Raw genomic sequence first — 20,418 nt, forward strand, 5'->3', positions numbered from 1 at the left:
TATATTACTTGACAGAGCCAGCCCAGCCGTTAGGCAACATTATGTTATTCCACACCATTCCTTTCAGTGCAAAGTCAATTAATTTCAATAATCAATTGTGTATTGTTTGTGGACTCCAAGCAGCACTGAAACTGAATGCTGATTGTGTTTGCTGGATTGATTTCTGTCCTGGACATGGGATGAATAAGCAAAGATTGGCAATTTCTGCTCCCATTTCCATTTTTGTCAGAATTCTCTGACATTGCTAAGTTCCAGAGGAAGAATCACCTGAATCACAAGTACATCTCCATTTTACTAGATCTGAACAACTTTGTAAAATGTACGAAGTGGCTCTTTGGCAGTTTACTCGACATTTTAAATAGTGGTGTAAAAATTCCTAATTAAATGATAATAATTCTATCCTTAGCTATCAGATATACACTTGTTCTTTTCTAGCCATAAGAACATGTGATTTTAATCCATCTTTCGTACTGGTTTGGCTGCTTCATACACAATGTGCTTTATCCTATCACTTGTACACACATGACAGGTGCAGTTTCATTCTTCACTTATTGCCAGAGCATTCATTGCTATCAGAGTCTGTTCCTGAAAATAGCATTACTTATCTTAAATCTGTTTTTCAATTATTGGCCATGTTCTGATTTCAGATTCTTTTTCTCAGGCTTTATACTTCATATGTAAATAAAGGTCTATTCTTGCTGCCTAGTTTTTCTTCTTCTGTTATCACTGTCAGTTGCAGACAATTAAGTTGAACAATGGGAGCTTTTTTGTGTTTTTTTGTAGGCATGGTTTTAATCCTACTCTATATTCTGTGTAGGATTCACAGCTCTTCTAATAAAAACATCACCCTAATTATTGCGGAAAACTTTGTTGTAATTCAGCTTCATTGCTATGTTAGTGGGGAATATATTCTAACATTTCCTTAATTGTTTTTGTAGCCAGGCTTGGTCTCATGGTTTTTTGTTGTTTTTTCCAAGTTCTGCATTCTTTTCTTTTTTTTGTCAAAGGAAGCTTCTGCCTTCTGTCTTGGGATCCAGTCATGATTGCAAGGGTAAGAGGAAGAAATGCATTTGCTGTAAGAGAAGGCTGGATGTACTGGAAAACCAGAAAGATTTAAAGCAGACACACAATTAATGGATTTAAGGCTGGCCATATAGGGTTGAAAAGACACAGAGATTGCAAAATATATAACCTGAAATGAATCCAAATCTATTTTAGCTTTGATTCATTCCTGAATATGTGTCAAGTTGCATTCTTCTTTGCCAGTCTCTTGCTATAACAACGTTTTGACCATGCTACTCCCTGACCCCCACGAAGGACAGGAGGAATAAGGGGGTGAACCTTTAATTTTAGCAGCACCTTGCTGCCTGTGCGGTGCTTTGAAGTCCCGATGATGGATTTAAAAGAGGATTAGACTGATACATGAAGGTTTAGGCTGTCAGTGGCTGCTACCCATGATGGAAGCTATGATTTGCCTCCAGGCATAGTATGCTTATGAACACCAGTTGCTGGAAACTGCAGAAGGAGAGTGTGGCGTTTGCCTCCTAGGTGGGTCATAAGGAAAGGATTAAATGAGTGTGATGTGATTGGCCAGAGAGAAACTGATAGGAGGAGTTAGAGTTAGAGTTGGTGTGTGTGGAAGTCAGTTGAGAGTTGGGCGTTGGCAAAGGAAGAGGGAGGATATAAGTCTGTGGGTTGGTCGTGTTGTGTGGTGAGAGAGTGAGAGGAACTGTTAGGTGGAGTCAGATTAGATAGTTGGGATAATCAGTTTGAAGTTGTTAGGAATATTGGGTCAGTAAAGAAACTAAGATTAAGAAACTGCCAAGAAAAATTAACTGAAACCTTGAACTTGTTCATGTTTATAAAAATAAACTTGATTATTTGTTAATGTTAACAACTGTCTGGACTCCGTGTGTACCTGAGGGAAACGGGTTGGTGGCGAAGAAAGCAATGACAATGGTGGCACAGGGTCAATAGACCGTCAAACGTCCAGGGACCCTGTGTGATCGCCACAGGGAGAGTTCCCACAGGTACCTGGTTGGCCTCTGTGCAAACAGGACACTGGATTAGATGGGCCATTGGTCGGATCCAGCAGATTTTCCTTATGTTTATGTTCTTCTTTGCATGCACCCTTTTCTGTGAGGCAGGATGTTCCCTTCGCTAGAACAGCCATCATGGCTAAACAGCCATAGACACTAGCCTTCCGTATATTGTGGATGCCAAAAAATAATAATTAACCCAGTGACATTTTGAAGCCCCATATCCATTTGTTCAGTCATATTTAAAAATATGTCATAGGAGATAAGAACCAATTAGGAATAAACACTTTATAACAGTGCAAGGTTTTTTACGTGTAGCTGGATGTCACTAATGCCTGGGAGGTGATTCAGAATAGTATTGCCAAATAGTCATTAGAGGAACAATAATTAGCAGTAGGTTACATCAATGACCGAATGTATGGAATTAGGGATGCATTTCTAATAAAAGCAATGTGGTGGAAGGTTTTTCGAAATTATATTTTTTGCTGATGCTCTTATAAATGCAATATAAATACAGCACAACTGCTAAATTGCATGTTCATGCGAGAATTTCGCACAAATTATTACATGTTCTTAATTTTATTGTAAGAAAGTTCAGGCCCAAGGAGCTCCAACTATTTGGGTAAAGATGAGAAGATAGTAAAATTACTGTTATGGAGGAGGAGGAGTTTGGATTTGATATCCCACTTTATCACTACCCAAAGGAGTCTCAAAGCGGCTAACATTCTCCTTTCCCTTCCTCCCCCACAACAAACACTCTGTGAGGTGAGTGGGGCTGAGAGATTGCAGAGAAGTGTGACTAGCCCAAGGTCACCCAGCAGCTGCATGTGGAGGAGCGGAGACGCGAACCTGGTTCCCCAGATTACGAGTCCACCGCTCTTAACCACTACACCATGCTGGCTCTCTTATGGTGCCGGGAATAAAATCCTAAAATGCAGGTACATACCTGGGGAAGCGCAGATAATGGCAGTAGATGTATTTGCTTGAAAAAAGAAATAAAAGTTTTTATCAAAATGGGTAAGGAATTTTAGAGGGAAACAGTGCTCCCCTCCTGCTAATCTAAAGCATTCCCCTCCCAGTCTTTTTAAATGCCAATTACACGAGCTCAGGCTTGGAAATGTTTCATATTCTTACACTGTAGAAGTCATCATCAACTCAGAAGATCTGCAGCAGGCACCCACAACCTGCAGCCCTCCAGATGTTTTGGCCTACAACTTCCATGATCCCTAGCTAACAGGACCAGTGGTAAGGGATCATGGGAATTGTAGTCCAAAACATCTGAAGGTTGGGCGTGCCTGATCTGGAGCCTGGGCATTTTCCAGCTGCAGAGGGCATTACATGTGGAGCCTCACAGAATATGGCAACTGAAATATATTGTTTAGGAAGTGGCTTTGGTTGGCGCTCCGCTGTCAGTAAACAGGCTTACACCCCACCCCCAGTGTTGTTGTTATTGTTGTTTAGTTGTTTAGTCGTGTCCGACTCTTCGTGACCCCATGGACCAGAGCACGCCAGGCACTCCTACAATTGTGTTTGTGTTTGGTAGAAATACACTAGTTTTCCAGTGATTCCCCCCCCCCCCATACATCAAGCATAAGGTGAATAACAGGTCTTCATCCTTAAAATACCAATGTGCAGGGAGTTGCACCCTCATTAAAGCACCCAAACATATGTGCACTAGTGCATTCTGTGAGTTTGCTGTTACCCAGAGGCCCAGCCTCAAGCTCAGAGTCCAGGGCTGCTCCATCATCCACAGATGTTGGCTCCTGAGCCTGACTCATCAGAGGAATTGATTGTCTCCACGCAACAATGAAGCAGGGAGTACACCAGGTCAAAGTCCACAGAAAGGGGAAGGAGTGTTAGACTTTCGAGCAGGAGGTTGGTCTTTTAAGATCCACAGTATTCAGCTTCGGGAATGCTGAACTGAAGAAACCCATAATGCTTTAGCTCAGCTCCAACCTTTGTTGGATAAAGTTGCTCGCTCAGAGGCATCCATGTTGTTGTTGTTGTTGCCACCAACAGCTTGCCTTGACATCTTGCCACCATGGATGCCTGATGCAGATGGATCAGAACAGCTAAAAGAAATATGTGTTAGGTGATTATTGTGTAACATATAGAAGGTAAAATCTTCCCCTTTCCTGCCTACCTTGCCCATCCCAAACAATAGGTGACAGAGATTGCAGGAAAAACGTATCTTCTTCAAGATGCTTCTCAAGGCACCTTGTTTGTCTTTTAACCTCATTACCATTTAACACATAAAGACTGCTCTGAGAATACAGAAACCTTTCGTTTTGGCACACCCTTAAAAAACACACACACAATTACTGTAAACATTTTTTACTCCACCTTCCACTATAAATCCTGCAAGACATATCTGTCTATTCAGAATGGCTGTTGTGTCCTAATTGTGAAACAAAAGCAAGGTCTTGGAAGCTATAGGACACCTTATTAGCCATATTAATTTGTTAAGTAGTAATAGCAAAGAATCATGTGACATTTGAAAACTAACACATTTTATTAAGCAGAAGCTGTCGTGCACATTTATCCGATGCATGGATTCATGCATCTGATGTTGTGTTCTGTAGCCCACAAAAGCATATGAAGTAATTAAATGTGCCAGTCTTTAAGGTGTCACATGACTCTTTGTTTTAACAGTAAATACATACCGTATTTTTCGCCCTATAGGACGCACTTTTCCCCCTCCAAAAATGAAGGGGAAATGTGTGTGCGTCCTATGGGGCGAATGCAGGCTTTCCCGGGCTTCCTGCAGCTCTGCGCCACCCTCTGGATCCCGGCGCAAAGCCGGGCGGGGCTCTGGAGGGTACCGCAGAGCTGCCTGCACTCCCGGGCTTCCTGCTGCTCTGCGCCACCCTCCGGATCCCAGGGCGAAGCCGCGCGGGGCTCCAGATGGTGGCGCAGAGCTGCCTGCGCTCCAGGGCTTCCTGCAGCTCTGCGCCACCTTCCGGATCCCGGCGCAAAGCCATGCGGGGCTCCGGAGGGTGGCGCAGAGCTGCCTGCGCTCCCGGGCTTCCTGCAGCTCTGCGCCACCCTCCGGATCCCGGTGCGAAGCCGCGTGGGGCTCCGGAGGGTGGCACAGAGCTGCCTGCGCTCCCGGGCTTCCTGCATTCCGAAGCCTGGTGCGCGCTGAAGAGCGCACCCGGGCTTTGCACACCTCTCCGCAAGCCTGGGGAGACCGGCGCGGCTCCCTAAGCTTGCGGATAGCAGGCTGCTTCCCCCACGCCTGCCCCATGCCTGGCGGGGGGGGGGGAATAATTTTTTTCTTTATTTCCCCCCCAAAAAAATTAGGTGCGTCCTATGGGGCGGTGCGTCCTATGGGGTGAAAAATACGGTACTTTAGTGCAGGGGTAGGCAACCTAAGGCCCATGGGCCAGATGCGTCTCAATTGCCTTCTCAGTCTGGAGTAGAATGTGTCCTTTTATTTAAAATGTATCTCTGGGTTATTTGTAGGGCATAGGAATTCGTTCATCCCCCCCCCAATAGTCCAGCCCACCACATGGTCTGAGGGACGGTGGACCGGCCTACAGCCCACGGCTGACCCCTGCTTTAGTGGCTTTTTCCATTTGAGATATACCACACATCCCCCATTATTTTGGCTGTTACTGGAGATACCAGTTTGTTGAATAAGATGGAAAGTTTTTGTAAGATGAGAATAAAGGAAATGGGGGCTGTTGTTCATAGCATTTATAAAGACACCTCCATTGGTACCAATTTTATTTGAGTGCCCTTTTATCTACGTTGCTGAAATTAAATTATATATCCATTACTAAAATTAGAGTGAAGACTCATTGGATTACAAGTGTCCCCCCCCCCCCCCCCGATCCTTGAATGAAGTACTTTCTTGAATAATTCTGTAATGGAATTAAGTGTCATGCATCTCATCTCCTGAAATGTTTTAATGAAAATGATAACTTTTGATGCTTAATGTTAAGTAATTACATAATTAAAGATGATGCACACCATGGGGATGAATGGAATATTTGGATGGCAACAGGATAAGGGCATATAATATTTTCCATATAATTCAAACATGTATGGAGCAATACTCCTTGATCCAAAGCTTTTGACAAATGGATTCTTCTGTTAGACCACAAATGATCATGTTGTTCAGATGCCTGATTTTCGTCTTCCAAAGCAACTACTCTATTCCCAACTTCAGAATGGAAAACGAAATACCAGTGGACAACAAAAGAGGTTTAAAGACACTCTCAAGGCAAATCTTTAAAAATGCAGTATAAGCCCAGATAATTGGGAAACACTGGCCTGTGAACACTCCAGTTGGAGAATAGCCTCTACCAAAGGCGTCATGGAATTTGAAGAAACATGAATTGAGGACAAAAGGGGCTAAGAAGAAGGCACATTTGGCAAATCCTCACCATGATCAACACCCACCTGAAAACCACTCTGGAAGGATATGTGGATCCAGAATTGGCCACCACAGTCACTTATGGACTCATCATTAAGACAGTGTTCATGGAAGACAATCTTACTCGGCTTCAAGTGATCGCCAAAGAAGGTGATTATTCCAGTACAGAACATAGATTTGCTGGTGCAGATATTTATGATAGGGACCTTGTCGCCTTAGTCTTTGAGCATTGTGCCAATGCAGGGTTTGGGTGCCCAGGAAAGTTGCCTGCAGCGCCTAAACTGTGGCTAATCTTAACAATGGTTTGTTGAAACAAGCCATGTTCTTAAACTATGGATTAACATTGGCTTGTTTCAACAAACCATGGTTAAAATTAACCACAGTTTTAAAAGCATGAATGACATGGTGAACAGTACAGTAGTTAAGCAGTAGTTAATCTAAAGTGCAAGCAAAAGCTTGCAAACTGCCCTAGAGGACAATCTAAGGCTCTCCCTTTTTTCTTGTAACACTAGACTATGCTTTAGAATTGCTTCCAACCAGTAAGCTTTATCTTTTCATTGACTGAATCAATGGAGCTTGTTATTTCATGATGTTAGCAGTTTATTAATTAGGACCAGTACTAGGTTCCAATTGATTAAGAGCTGGTGCAGGAAAATGGTTTCACCACCCCAGCTTTTAAAAAGTTGTTTGAATTGGCAGCTCAGTTGGTTAGGGCATGGTGTTGATAATGCCAGGGTTGCAGGTTCGATCCCCGTAAGGGACAGCTGCCTATCGCCGCATTGCAGGGAATTGGACTAGATGATCCTCAGAGTCCTTTCCAACACTCTGATTCTGTGAGTAACTAACAAAGCTGTAGTTAAAGTCTTTGTAAAACACTTCTTTTTTTCCAATTTACATACAGCAAACAACACTTCTTGCCTTTCAGATGTTCAAATTTGTCATACTCAGGAAAATAGCTTTCTTTAAAAATGTCATTACGGCTTCTGTGTTCCAGAATATATAAAAGTTATTTGGAAGAAATTGATTTGAATCCATTAAGAGATCGTTCTGATTTTTCTGTTATAGGACCTGCAGTTTAGGTCTCTTTCACCGCATTTAAATGCAGTCTTCATCCCTTGATATTTCTGGGGAAAGTGTTTGACAGCTGAATCAGATATATCTGAATTATCAGTTTTCCTTTATTAGCTTTTCCAGATGGGAACTTTCAAGGGTAGTTGAGCCATGTCTGCTGCTTCTGTTAGAGTAAATGCTTTCAGGGAAATTGAAATAATTGCCAATGTAGTAAACACATTAGTATTAGTATGTGGCAAGGACTGGTTTTCATAATTTAAGTACTCCTCCTTAACAAGAGATTAGAATATATTTGCCAATGGGACTAATGCATAGGAGAGAATGTACAAAGAAGCATATTGATGCTCCCAGCATTGGATTTCTTGCTTGCCACATATCCAAATTAGATTATTGGTTTGCCTCAGCGGAGGTTGAGGGCAGTGGGCATTGAAGGTGATGCAATTTAACAGCACTAATAATAATGGTTGCTACTGCACCAGATTTTTTGTTATTCCGGACCCAAGTGCAGATGCAGGAGGGTATCCTAACTTTTTGGGTTGGCATTAGCCCTAGGAAATAATGTCTCAGCTCAGCAGCTCATAGAACAGGCTTCCTCAACTCGGCCCTCCAGATGTTTTGAGACTACAATTCCCAGCACCCACTGGTCCTGCTAGCTAGGGATCATGGGAGTTGTAGGCCAAAAACATCTGGAGGGCCGAGGTTGAGGAAGCCTGTCATAGAATGTCAGTGGCATTAAAAGGACTATTCCAGAACTCCAACTGTTCTTCATAAGCATATGTACTATCATCTTCTTGTAAGCACATGTAGTTGGAAGTTAAGTATTCCTGACAGCAATGGGACTGATTTTCAAGTAAGTGTGCCTGGTTAAAGCCTGTGGGAGCAGTTAAGGGCTACTTTGGAGGCTGCAACATGGAGCAGCTTAATCTCTGTGTAGGGGGTAGTATATATTTTGTCATACATGAATTGCAGCAAGAATATTTTTTTGTGTCACGGGTACACAAATTTGACAAGTGATACCTGCAGCAACTCCTTCAAGAAACGCTCATGCATTTTACATGATACAACACACGTTTTTCCCTTCATGGAGATTACCGTATTTTTCGCCCCATAGGACACACTTTTTTCCCCTCCAAAAAGGAAGGGGAAATGTGTGTGCGTCCTATGGGGCGAATGCAGGCTTTCGTTGAAGCCTGGAGAGCGAGAGGGGTCAGTGCGCACCAGCCCCTCTCTCTCTCCAGGCTTCAGGAAGCTATCCGCAAGCCTTGCAAGCCCGGCGGGAGCTCCCGCGGGCTCACAAGGCTTGCGGGCAGCAGCCTGCAGCCCGAAGCACGGGGAACCCTCCGGAGGGCGCCCTGTGCTTCAGGCAGGTGTGCGCAAGGCTTGGGGCGGCAGCCGCGGCTGGGGGGGGGAGGAATAATTTTTTTTTATTCATCCCCCCCCAAAAAAAAGAGGTGCGTCCTATGGGCAGGTGCGCCCTATAGGACGAAAAATACGGTAACTGCGTCAGGAAAAGCAAGCAAAAGCAGCCCTCAATTATCACCTACACTTTTGGTGATATTTGCTGTGATCTCCTAATTTTTTCCTAAATGCATTCAGGCAATATTCTAAGTAATTCCAGGCAGGCCTGGTGTATGCAGAGGTAGGGAAAAGCTTCGTTGTCTTCCGAAATATATGTAGTTTTCCCTAATTCGAATGTTGAACAGTATGACACATATGTTCATATAGAGGACATTGAGGGGAAAGGAGTGTCATTTTTTTCTTTCTGTGCTTTTGTAATTGCACACATAAATCTAAGTTGCTGACTTGTAACAGCATGCATGCACCTCAAGAACAGGTACGGCTGCTTTTTATTGTAATCATGCTGCAACATCACCTCATTGGGCTCAGACAAACCAGACTATTCACATATGGTAATGGAACTGAAGTATATTTCCCTTCATTTGTTTATACGAATTCTTACTCTTGCAGTCTGTTTTCATGGCTAAAGTTCCCATCCCTGTTTCCCACCCTACACAGATGACATGTGTCAGGAATTCTGATATAGAATATAACCCTGTACACACACACACACACACACACACACACACACACACACACGTGTGAGAAATAATATTTAAAAGAATGTTAATTCATGACATTCCACTTCCGTAGGGGTCATGCAACACAAAGTATACCCAATTCATCACCAGGGAGCTAACTGCTACAAAAGAATGAGTTTAAATTTACAGTCCCTTTACAAACTTGTCCTCTTGTTGCACTGGGCTGTAGGCAAGTGAGTTCAGCCTGCATCTGTATTGCAGTTGTTTATACAGTGGTACCTCAGGTTAAGAACTTAATTCATTCTGGAGGTCCATTATTAACCTGAAACTGTTCTTAACCTGAGGTACCACTTTAGCTAATGGGGCCTCCCGCTACTGCCACACCGCCATAGCATGATTTCTGTTCTCATCCTGAAGTAAAGTTCTTAACCTGAGGTACTATTTTCTGGGTTAGCAGAGTCTGTAACCTGAAGCATCTGTAACCTGAGGTACCACTGTACAGGTTTTCCCTGCTGTGTTTGGGCTGCCTAGCTGGCTACTCCTGAGCTGTCCTTGGCTTTAGTTCCTCTTAGTTCCAGCTCTTGCGATGAAACTACCTCTGTACCATCTGACTGAATACACCACTTTTGGGCTACCCCTTTCTGGGGTTCACTCATCAGATCATTTTTTAAAAAATAAAATTATTATTTTAAAAAATATCCCGCCCTTCCTCCCATAGGAGCCTGAGGCAGAAAACACAAAAGCATTAAAACAACTGAAGCATACTACAGTGGTACCTCTGGTTACGAACTTAATTCATTCCGGAGGTCCATTCTTAAGCTGAAACCGTTCTTATCCTGAGGCGTGCTTTCGCTAATGGGGCCTCCTGCTGGGTGTGCGCCTCTGGCGCACGATTTACATTCACATCCTGGGGCAAAGTTCGCAACCAGGAGCAGCTACTTCCTGGTTAGTGGATCTCGTAACCTGAAGCGTTCGTAACCAGAAGTGTTTATAACCAGAGGTACCACTGTATGCTTGTTCACCGTGGAAAAGACCACACTTTTTGCTCCTCGTCTGCTCCAGTATACCAGGGATGAAACAAACCAGGCTCCTTCAAAGCCCCCCTTCAACGATCAGGACAAGATCGTCCTTTGAGAGGGAAAATATCTTCAGAAGCCCCTCTCAAAGTGCTATATTGTACAGTGTTCTCAACGGGGCTGCTGATTGTCAGAAGCCCCATTTAAAGTGCTACATAATATGGCACTTTGAGAAGGGTTTCCAAATTCTGCAGGCAAAAAGAAGGTCTCTTGATGTCTGTACCTGCAGGTCAGACTTGGCCTGCTGGGCTAGAAATGTTTCCTGCCCTTGATTTAAAGCAATGTGCAAACCAGGCCAGCAGGAGTTTTAGACCTTATCTTTTGACCTGACCTATAAATATTTATAGCTAAGCCAGGTTAGGAAGAATCAATGGGCTACCTGCAGTGCGTTGCCAACCTGATATGCTGGGGCCCTGGGAGAGCAGTACTGTATTGCCATTTCTTCCCTTGCTTTTCAGCCTTGATGTAGTTTGCCAGCAAGCATGTCAGCACATAGCCTAAGAAGCTCCTGGTTGATCCTGACATACCCTGACCACTTATGCCAGTGCATTTGCATGGAACCGTATTGCTTTCTGGAACAGATGACACATTCATCTGTTGGTATTTCAAGGCTTAGGATGTGAATGTTAATTTGCAAAATCTGCAGATGGGAAATGTGTGTGTGTAAATTGACATCTGCCAAGCGAATTGCAATGTTCGTTCGGTAAATCCTGGCATCTCAATATTTGACTAGGTTTGGAGACATTTCTGGTATAACTCACATGCCTTCAGTTGTGATTCAGAAGAAAGACTTGATGTGCTGTGCTCAATTTATTCTTTACTTACACATACAGAGCTTCGTGGAATTTTTATCTTTGCATAATCACTTTGAAAATGTGAGTTCTGCTGACTGCTTCATTTCATAACAACCACAATGTGCAAATAAGCAATGCAACTTTGAGAAAGGTTACTTTTAAATAACTGAAATAAATTTATTTATTTTACCTTCCGGCAATTTGCCTGCAGCATGGACTGGTTCATGCGTGCTGGTTTTCTTTGTGTTTTGTTCTATGCAAAGCCTGGTTGTGACTATTGCTTGTTACCTAGAACCAAGGCCAAACTGCTTCTGGTTTTAGTGATAAGGGTAACCAGGAGTAGGTCCGTCCTGTGAGCCCTGCTGCAGTTCTCTGTACATTACGACTGCCAAATGTTTAGTGTGATGGGAACCAGGTGCCCAGGTGCCAAATAACTTTACTCCTGCCTGCATGCATATTGTGCAATAGAGAATTATGCATCATGTTAAGCAGCATCCTTTAATCATGTATCTACATGCTGTTCTTCTGCATTTCTGAGAGCTGCTTCTTCAAATCTGACATGGCTTCCGAATGTTTTTGTCTTTTCTGTAAAAGATATGCAGTCTTGGAATGTTGCAGATTGTGGACCACATTGTTGGGCAATGTATATTTTTGCATGACACCCCAATCTCTGAGCGGCACGAGATTCCAGGGGTTCCAGGAGTTTACCCAGGGTACAAGTTTCCTTTGGAATGAGGTACAACAGAGACTCTGGTGTCTTTATGATATATGGTTTATTTACACATATATACAATCGGAGCCTATGATGGAGGGGTTCACAGCATTCACACCCCAAGAGGGCCTTGCTTCCTGCTAGCCGCAGCCTTGGATTCAAACAGAAATCAATAATCTCTCTGGTTCTCCGGCTTGCTGCTTTTCTTCAGGCTCACATTTTCTCCACAAACTCCCTATTCTCAACTTTGCTTTTGTCTTTCTAACTATTTGTGAGTTGGAAGGGGCGAGGTTACCCATTGGCCTCTTCATTTGCTCTCTCAGTGGCCCAATACCCAGGCTATCACCTCAACAACAAAAAACAGAAACAACAAATATATTTAAAGTAGCCAAATCCCAGAGGCTATACAGTAAGCAAAGGAATGATGAAATATTGCACAATATTTTAGAAGCCAACCAATTAATATATTATTGTTGATAGATTTGTGAGTTCAAGGCTATTTTCATGATGGAACCTGTGTGTAGGATTAACAGAATGTGCTAAAGTACTTGAGCAATGAATATGCCCATTTCAAAACTCTTGATGCTTATTATCCCTTCTCTTGCTAAATCTTCCCAGCTTTTCCATCAGTAAGTCGAGGGCCCTGGTAAGAGTGCAGTATGGAAGTAAATAATAAAATTCTAGGCTTACAGGTTTAGCACTGAAGAATGTGTGGTGTAAAGCTGCTTAAGACATTGAGCTTGGCACTAATTTCATAAAGGCCTGCAATTATAAACATAATCTTGTTCATTCTTCCATTGACCTCTCACCCCTGGCCTTCAAGAATCAAATTCCTTTGCTAATGAGACAGAAATTCTGTATCCCAAGTACATTTGCATAGCTTCCATGCATACTGTCGGAGAAACCTATGGCGTAAACACTTTCAGGAGGAATTCCTGCTTGGAAGTCATTTAAAAAGCATTACCGTGGAGGAAAACATTAGGCTGCAAGACGCTTTTGATTTAACAACTACTGTTGTGCTTCTTCTAGCCGGGTAGCGGGAAGCAGGAAATTGGGTGGAGTTCCTCCAGCGTCTTTAATTAACAAGAGCTCAAATGAAGGGAATTATTGCACGGGCCAGTTTCATCGAACTGTTCACTGATATCCCCTGTTAATTCAGAAGTTGCGTATTTTTTGTATTTATATAATATGTATAGAAAAACCCAGTGTCTCCTCTGAAGTGCTATTAAGAAGCAACAGACCTTTCTCTGCTTTGTTGGGTTCTCCACAGTTGGAGGAAGCAGTACTGTACTTCTGAATACCAGTTGCTGGAAATTGCAGGAGGGGAGAGGGATCTTGTGGTTCAATCCTGCATGGGAGTTTCCCATAGGCATTTGGTTGCCCTCTGTGAAAACAGAAGGCTGGACTTGATGGGCCATTGGTCTGATCTAGGAGGCTCGTCTTATGCTCTGATGTTTATAAATGGAGACTAGGCAATGATTTGAAAGAGTAATTGATCCAGACTTCTTTCAAATTATTCTGTGCTGCCTCCTGAAAAGTGAAACCAGGAATTGCAAGGCCTTCTTAGCCCTCGCCTTTGTATCTTTTTGCTGGAAGAAGTTGTAATTGGCTCAGATTACATTGGGATGTGCTGTAGATGAGCAGAATTAATTTGAGCTAAAGACCAACAAAGTCTCTCTCATGTAATTTTGTGGATAAAATTATCTGGAGCAGATCAATGATGGCTCAGAAAACTTTATATTTATTGAATTAATTTCAATCCACTTACTCTAAATTTCTTACCCCGATTTTCTTACCAGTTCAAAATACTTGCTCCTACTGGAAGGGAAAAGGAACCCTGCCCTTTTCTTCAGTAAAGACCATACTAGATGGGCAAATCATCAAAGATTAATTACACCAAACCAAAGGAAACAAACCACAAGGGAAGAGATTGTGAAGAACTCCCTATGCAGAGACTAAAAATTAAGTCAAGACAGATTGCTCTGATTTCGGTTCCTAGTTGTTTATACAACTAATGGGAGCTAGGCTGCACTGATCAGAAAATCAGCCTTTGAAGTACAAAGTTCATGCAAATGCGAGAAATGCAAATGGGCTTGAATTTAATTAAATAGGAGAAGTGGTGAGAATAGAGAAGCATTTTGTACAGATCCCATTTCCTTGCTGGCGTGTATGTATGTACATGTCTGGTAATTTGAACTGACGTGGGAATCCTTTTAAACATTTCATTAAAAATCAAGCAGCCCTACATTTTAAATGATCTTTATATATCTGAGCAAGAGCTGTAGTTTTTTCAAAGTTTTGAAATGCATTTAAAGACTGGCATTCATCCCTCCCCCTCTCTGGCTGTACAAAGGGCTTATATACATGCTTTCCTGGCCTTAGATGTTAGCAAGTGCAGCTGGCAAGGGAAGAACTCTATTTCCGGTTTTCCTGTCATCATGCATTAGCTCCTCCTTTCCAGCAGCCCTGAGATTTGCACTGGATGAGAAAGAAACGGGAGAAGGAGACAGGAGAACAAAGTCATTAACAGAGGAATAGGAACAGATACAAGTATGAGAAAAGGAGAGAGATGAGGCAGAATTTGGGCATTTCGCAAGGGTTCCTTCCCTACTTGGATGTCAAGATTTTAGCGTACGAATATCTCGCAAGATAAATGGCAGGTATGCTGTCTGCACGCCAATACGCTTACCAGAACTGAGAATCATGAGATTAGCTCATGTAGTGCAGTTCAATATGGAAGAATACAGGCCCAAACTTTGCAGCACATGGTATCACAGCATATCTGTTGATTTATTTAAAGTCCTTATATGCCCTACCAAGGCAGCTTAAAAAAGATAATAAGCATTATATATACACAATAGTATGATTTATTATTATTATTATTATTATTATTATTATTATTATTACAGTGGTACCTCGGGTTAAGAACTTAATTCGTTCTGGAGGTCCGTTCTTAACCTGAAACTGTTCTTAACCTGAGGCACCACTTTAGCTAATGGGGCCTCCCGCTGTTGCCGTGCCACCGCCGTGCAATTTCTGTTCTCATCCTGAAGCAAAGTTCTTAACCCGAGGTACTATTTCTGGGTTAGTGGAATCTGTAACCTGAAGCGTCTATAACCTGAAGCATCTGCAACCCGAGGTAAAAGGTAAAGGTAAAGGTACCCCTGCCCGTACGGGCCAGTCTTGACAGACTCTGGGGTTGTGCGCCCATCTCACTTAAGAGGCCAGGGGCCAGCGCTGTCCGGAGACACTTCCGGGTCACGTGGCCAGCGTGACATCGCTGCTCTGGCGAGCCAGAGCCGCACACGGAAACGCCGTTTACCTTCCCGCTGGTAAGCGGTCCCTATTTATCTACTTGCACCCGGAGGTGCTTTCGAACTGCTAGGTTGGCAGGCGCTGGGACCGAGCAGCGGGAGCGCACCCCGCCGCAGGGATTCGAACCGCCGACCTTTCGATCGGCAAGCCCTAGGCGCTGAGGCTTTAACCCACAGCGCCACCTGCGTCCCGCAACCCGAGGTACCACTGTATTAACCTTTTCCTCCAAAGAGCTCAATGTGCTGTACATGGTTCTCCCCTCCCTGTTTTATCCATTTTATTTAGCTTCAAATACATAGCAGGGATTTCGGGACGCAGGTGGCGCTGTGGGTTAAAGCCTCAGCGCCTAGGGCTTGCCGATCGAAAGGTCGCGGTTCGAATCCCTGCGGCGGGGTGCGCTCCCGCTGCTCGGTCCCAGTGCCTGCCAACCTAGCAGTTCGAAAGCACCTCCGGGTACAAGTAGATAAATAGGGACCGCTTACCAGCGGGAAGGTAAACAGCGTTTCCGTGTGCGGCTCTGGCTCTGGCTCTGGCCAGAGCAGCGATGTCACGCTGGCCACGTGACCTGGAAGTGTCTCTGGACAGCGCTGGCCCCTGGCCTCTTAAGTGAGATGGGCGCACAACCCTAGAGTCTGTCAAGACTGGCCCGTACGGGCAGGGGTACCTTTACCTTTACCTTTACCTTTACCTTTACCTTTACCTTTACCTTTACCTTTACCTTTACCTACATAGCAGGGATATCGGGACGCAGGTGGCGCTGTGGGTTAAACCACAGAGCCTAGGACTAGCCGATCAGAAGGCCGGCGGTTCAAATCCCCGCGAAGGGGTGAGCTCCCGTTGCTCGGTCCCTGCTCCTGCCCACCTAGCAGTTCGAAAGCACCTCAAAGTGCAAGTAGATAAATACGTACCGCTCTGGCGGGAAGGTAAACGGTGTTTCCGTGCGCTGCTCTGGTTTGCCAGAAGCAGCTTAGTCATGCTGGCCACATGACCCGGAAGCTGTATGCCGGCTCCCTCGGCCAATAAAGCGAGATGAGCGCCGTAACCCCAGAGTTGGCCACGACTGGACCTAATGGTCAGGGGTCCCTTTACCTTTTATACACAGTAGTATGATTTATTATTATTATTATTATTATTATTATTATTATTATTATTATTAACCTTTTCCTCCAAAGAGCTCAATGTGCTGTACATGGTTCTCCCCTCCCTGTTTTATCCATTTTATTTAGCTTCAAATACATGGCAGGGACATTGTGCTTCCAAAGGATTTACAGTACAATCAGCACAGTACAATCCATTTTGCAGTGGGTACCTATCCACCAGAAGTTGCTTTTTGTGCCACAGAAGCTGAGAAATAATAACAAAAAGGGAGAAAGGGAAGAAAAGGCATTTTTTAAATATAACGTATTTGAAGATTTGTGATTCAACATAGAAGGACTTACGGTGAAAGCTAAACTGAAAGGGAGGCACTTTTGATGAAGCATTTCCAAAGAATAAAAAAGCAGTCCTTTCAGTGATTTTTCTTTCCCAGGAATTGTGTTGAAAGATAACACACATATATGCTCGTTTCTGGGCAATGCTTCTTGAAGGCTCCCTCAGTGATATTAACAAGATCCTTGATTCTCTGAGACTGACCACGAGAGAGAGAAAAGAACTCTGTAATATAAAAGGGAGAAGGGGTGGAATGTCAGGGAAGCAAAGGCAGTCAACAGGATGAGGCCTTAAGCACTGCATATGCCCCCCTCAAGTAAATTGGGTGGCCTTTTAATGCAGTCCTACTTGAGAACTGCAATATTTCCATTGAATTTTCCAATTAACAACAACTTTGTTTTATGGAGCATTTGTTTATAAATATGTACAGTGGTAGCTCTGGTTACGTACGTAATTCGTTCCGGAGGTCCGTTCTTAACCTGAAGCACCACTTTGGCTAATGGGGCCTCCTGCTGCCACCGCGCCGCCGGAGCACGATTTCTGTTCTCATCCTGAAGCAAATTTCTTAACCCGAGGTAATATTTCTGGGTTAGTGGAGTCTAACCTGAAGTGTATGTAACCTGAAGCATATTTAACCCGAGGTACCACTGTATCAGTCTTCAGGTGCCATTAATAAAGCAGGTAGATATGATGGACTGAATTTGCCATAAGGTAAGAGGAAGGATTCTTTGAATCTGTGCAAATAGCAGGGTTGAAGGTTGCATTGCCCAGGACCAGGGTCAGCAGTATGTTGCAATAAGATTACTGTACTGTATAGAGTTCAGAGTGGCAAACACACTCAAGGGGTATGAGCACCCTTATGTTCCAAAGTTTAAACCAGTGTTCAAGTCTAGGGAGCCAATGCATGGAAGCTGGTGGTAGCCAGGAGATGGGGAAGACAATGAAGATAGAGATTGATACTGAAAACTGAGTGTAGAACAATGCAAGAAGGCAGAAGGATTACCTGATTTTAATGGATGGCAGATCACAAGGGGGGGGGGGAAGATTGTGAAAGAATTTGCAGTATAACAAAAGACTTACCTGGCTAGTCTTTTGCAAATGGATGCAAGAATTTAAAACTTGCAGCTGAGGTAGACAAATAATTTTTTTTTAAACAGAAGTCAGCAAATGCCTTGTGCTTTCTTTACTACTCTGTTGTCTTTGCTCAAAGTGAGATATCATTGACCTGAAGTAATACACGCAGGCTGAGTGGTGTAAGTTTCATACTTTGTGCTGTTTTTAGCTATCGTTTTAAATGCAAATTTGCATATAATTATTCTTAATCCTCAAAGGAAATCTTCTCTGTATTATCATATTTTGCAGAAATTTAATTAAATGATTGCAAGTTTTTGACTCCTTGAATGAGGGAAGTTCCAGATCAACACTCTTAAAAATTATCATAAATGTATGAGAGAATGTAGGTTGAAATAATAGAAAGAGCCAAATTCCATTCATTAATCACTAAATATTTAATAACAAAAAAGGTCATCTTGTTTAGCAATTAACAATGAAACCGAATACAATAGTTTGATTTTTATCAGATACCCCCTTGAAATTCTAAACAGTTGGACACACTTAAATGTGTGCGCTTTTGTTCTTGTCTTACATCAGCAATTCTGGGACAAGGATTGTCAGGAAATGGCAGAGTTGACTCCCACATCACTTGAAGTTCCCTTACACTACAAAGATTAAGTTTTCATCCTGTTTTGTTAAACAAAGAGGTAATGATTAAACACATTTTCCCCTGTGTATTTAGAATATTTGCACAGGGCCAGACTGCCCCCTGAGGACTAAGTGCTGGCCTCATTTTTCACCCTGTGAATTTTCCTGAGTCATGCATAGCTGCTGTTTGTGGGGACTTTTGAAAGACCCTGATTAGGAACAGGAATCTCTCATCTATCTATCTATCTATCTATCTATCTATCTATCTATCTATCTATCATCTATCCATCTATCTATCTATCTATCTATCTATCTATCACACACACACAAACACACACATACGTATGTTTCATGCTTCAGAATTATGCTTGGCATCTGTTCTGCCAGAGTTCATAGAACAGTATTCATTGGCCGAATTTTAGCTTTCTGTTTTTGCTGAAGCAAACTTCCTTTGCCTGCTGCCAGTGCACAGACAGTCCATGGAGCCGTTTGGCTGCCACTTCTGGGGCTAAGATCTCCTGACTCAGTTTATAATGCATCAGACTCCACTGTAAAACCAAGTCAGAACCTGCCCCTGTTCTTAATTCCGAACAACCCGTCCTGTAATTACTTGCGGTAAGGACTGTGTTGTGCCCACCTCTCTGCCAGTTGCATCAGTTGATGTCTGTTGCCTCACCTTGCTCCTTACAGACAGCTGGTGGCTTCAGTCAACTTTGCCTTCTTTAAATTGCTTTGGCTGTGCCTCCCTCTACCTGCAGTTGCATTGCCCTCCCCGCTGGTCAAGCGAAGAGATTTAGGGCTGGTGTACACCTAGGCCAGGGATCAGCAAGGTTTATCCTGCCTGGGCTGGATCGGTCCCGCGGAGATCCCTCTGTGGGCCGGATTGTGAGTGCACCCGCCCGCAATTTTCGGCATCAACGTCTGTGCAAGCAAGTCCCCGCGTCGGTTTAGCACAGCGCGCGAGCAGGCAACTCAGTTTGGGGGTGGCTTGTGGGCCGGTCAAACGACCTCTGCGGGCCGCTTCCAGCCCATGGGCCTTAGGTTGCTGACCCCTGACCTAGGCATTACTTGATTACTCTATTGGATGACTGGCAGCCAAATCTATGAACAGATTGCACTGAAAGGCATTGAGTTTTAAGCAATATAGAAGTTCTGTCTGTCACGTGAAAGCTCTGTCCGATGGGCCAGTCACACATGCAAGGCATCACTTGATATTTATTTATTATAGCATTCCAACTCGCCCTTCCTCCCAAAGGAGGCCAGGGCTGCAAAAAGCAAACCCATAAAACAATACAGTTAAAAAATAAAACATGCTTAAAAACGATTAAGAATATGTAAAAAAAAAACCACATTAAGAACATCTAACACAATTAAAAGAAAAAGAAAAAACATCCACATGCCATCACAGCTAACAATTTCAAGGTTACCAAAAACATTATCTTTCAGGCATTTTTTTTAATTAAAAAAAATCACCAGAATGTTAATAATGACAGAAGGGAGACCATTCCACTAATAGGGAGCCACCACCAAGAAGGCCCTGCCACAGGTCATTGCTAACCAGGCCTCCCCTCCTGATCATCAAGACCAAGATGGCTGATACTGGGGAAGATTCTCTTTCACGTATTTGGGTCCCAAGCTATTCAGTGTTTTTTTTGTGTGCTAGTACTAACAGCTTGAATTGTGCCTAGTAGCTCACTGGCAGCCAGTGTGGCACTTTCAGGACTGGTAACACATGGTCCCATCAGGCTGCCCCACTTCCCAGTCTAGCAATTGTACTCTGTACTAGCTGCAGCTTCCAAGCCATTGCCAAGGCCAGTCCCACACAAAGTGCAGTGCAGTAGTCCAGGCTGGGGATGAGGACA

At 43.5% G+C, this 20,418-nt stretch overlaps 1 protein-coding gene and 1 long non-coding RNA gene across 2 annotated transcripts in view; one reads left to right on the forward strand and one right to left on the reverse strand.

Annotated features, from left to right (window-relative positions):
* CHN2 (chimerin 2) overlaps positions 1-20,418 on the forward strand; it is a 139,657-nt gene that overhangs the window by 15,640 nt on the left and 103,599 nt on the right. The gene's annotated exons all lie outside the window — the stretch shown is intronic.
* On the reverse strand, positions 3,724-18,764 carry LOC307199928. The gene is made up of 4 exons (XR_013832267.1): positions 18,501-18,764; positions 16,867-17,080; positions 11,591-14,578; positions 3,724-4,111 (listed from the first exon to the last, which is right to left on the reverse strand). It is a non-coding gene; the product is annotated as an uncharacterized lncRNA (long non-coding RNA).

This window comes from Podarcis cretensis (assembly GCF_951804945.1).
Source record: "Podarcis cretensis genome assembly, chromosome: 12".
In the NCBI taxonomy this organism is placed as follows: Eukaryota; Metazoa; Chordata; class Lepidosauria; order Squamata; family Lacertidae; genus Podarcis; species Podarcis cretensis.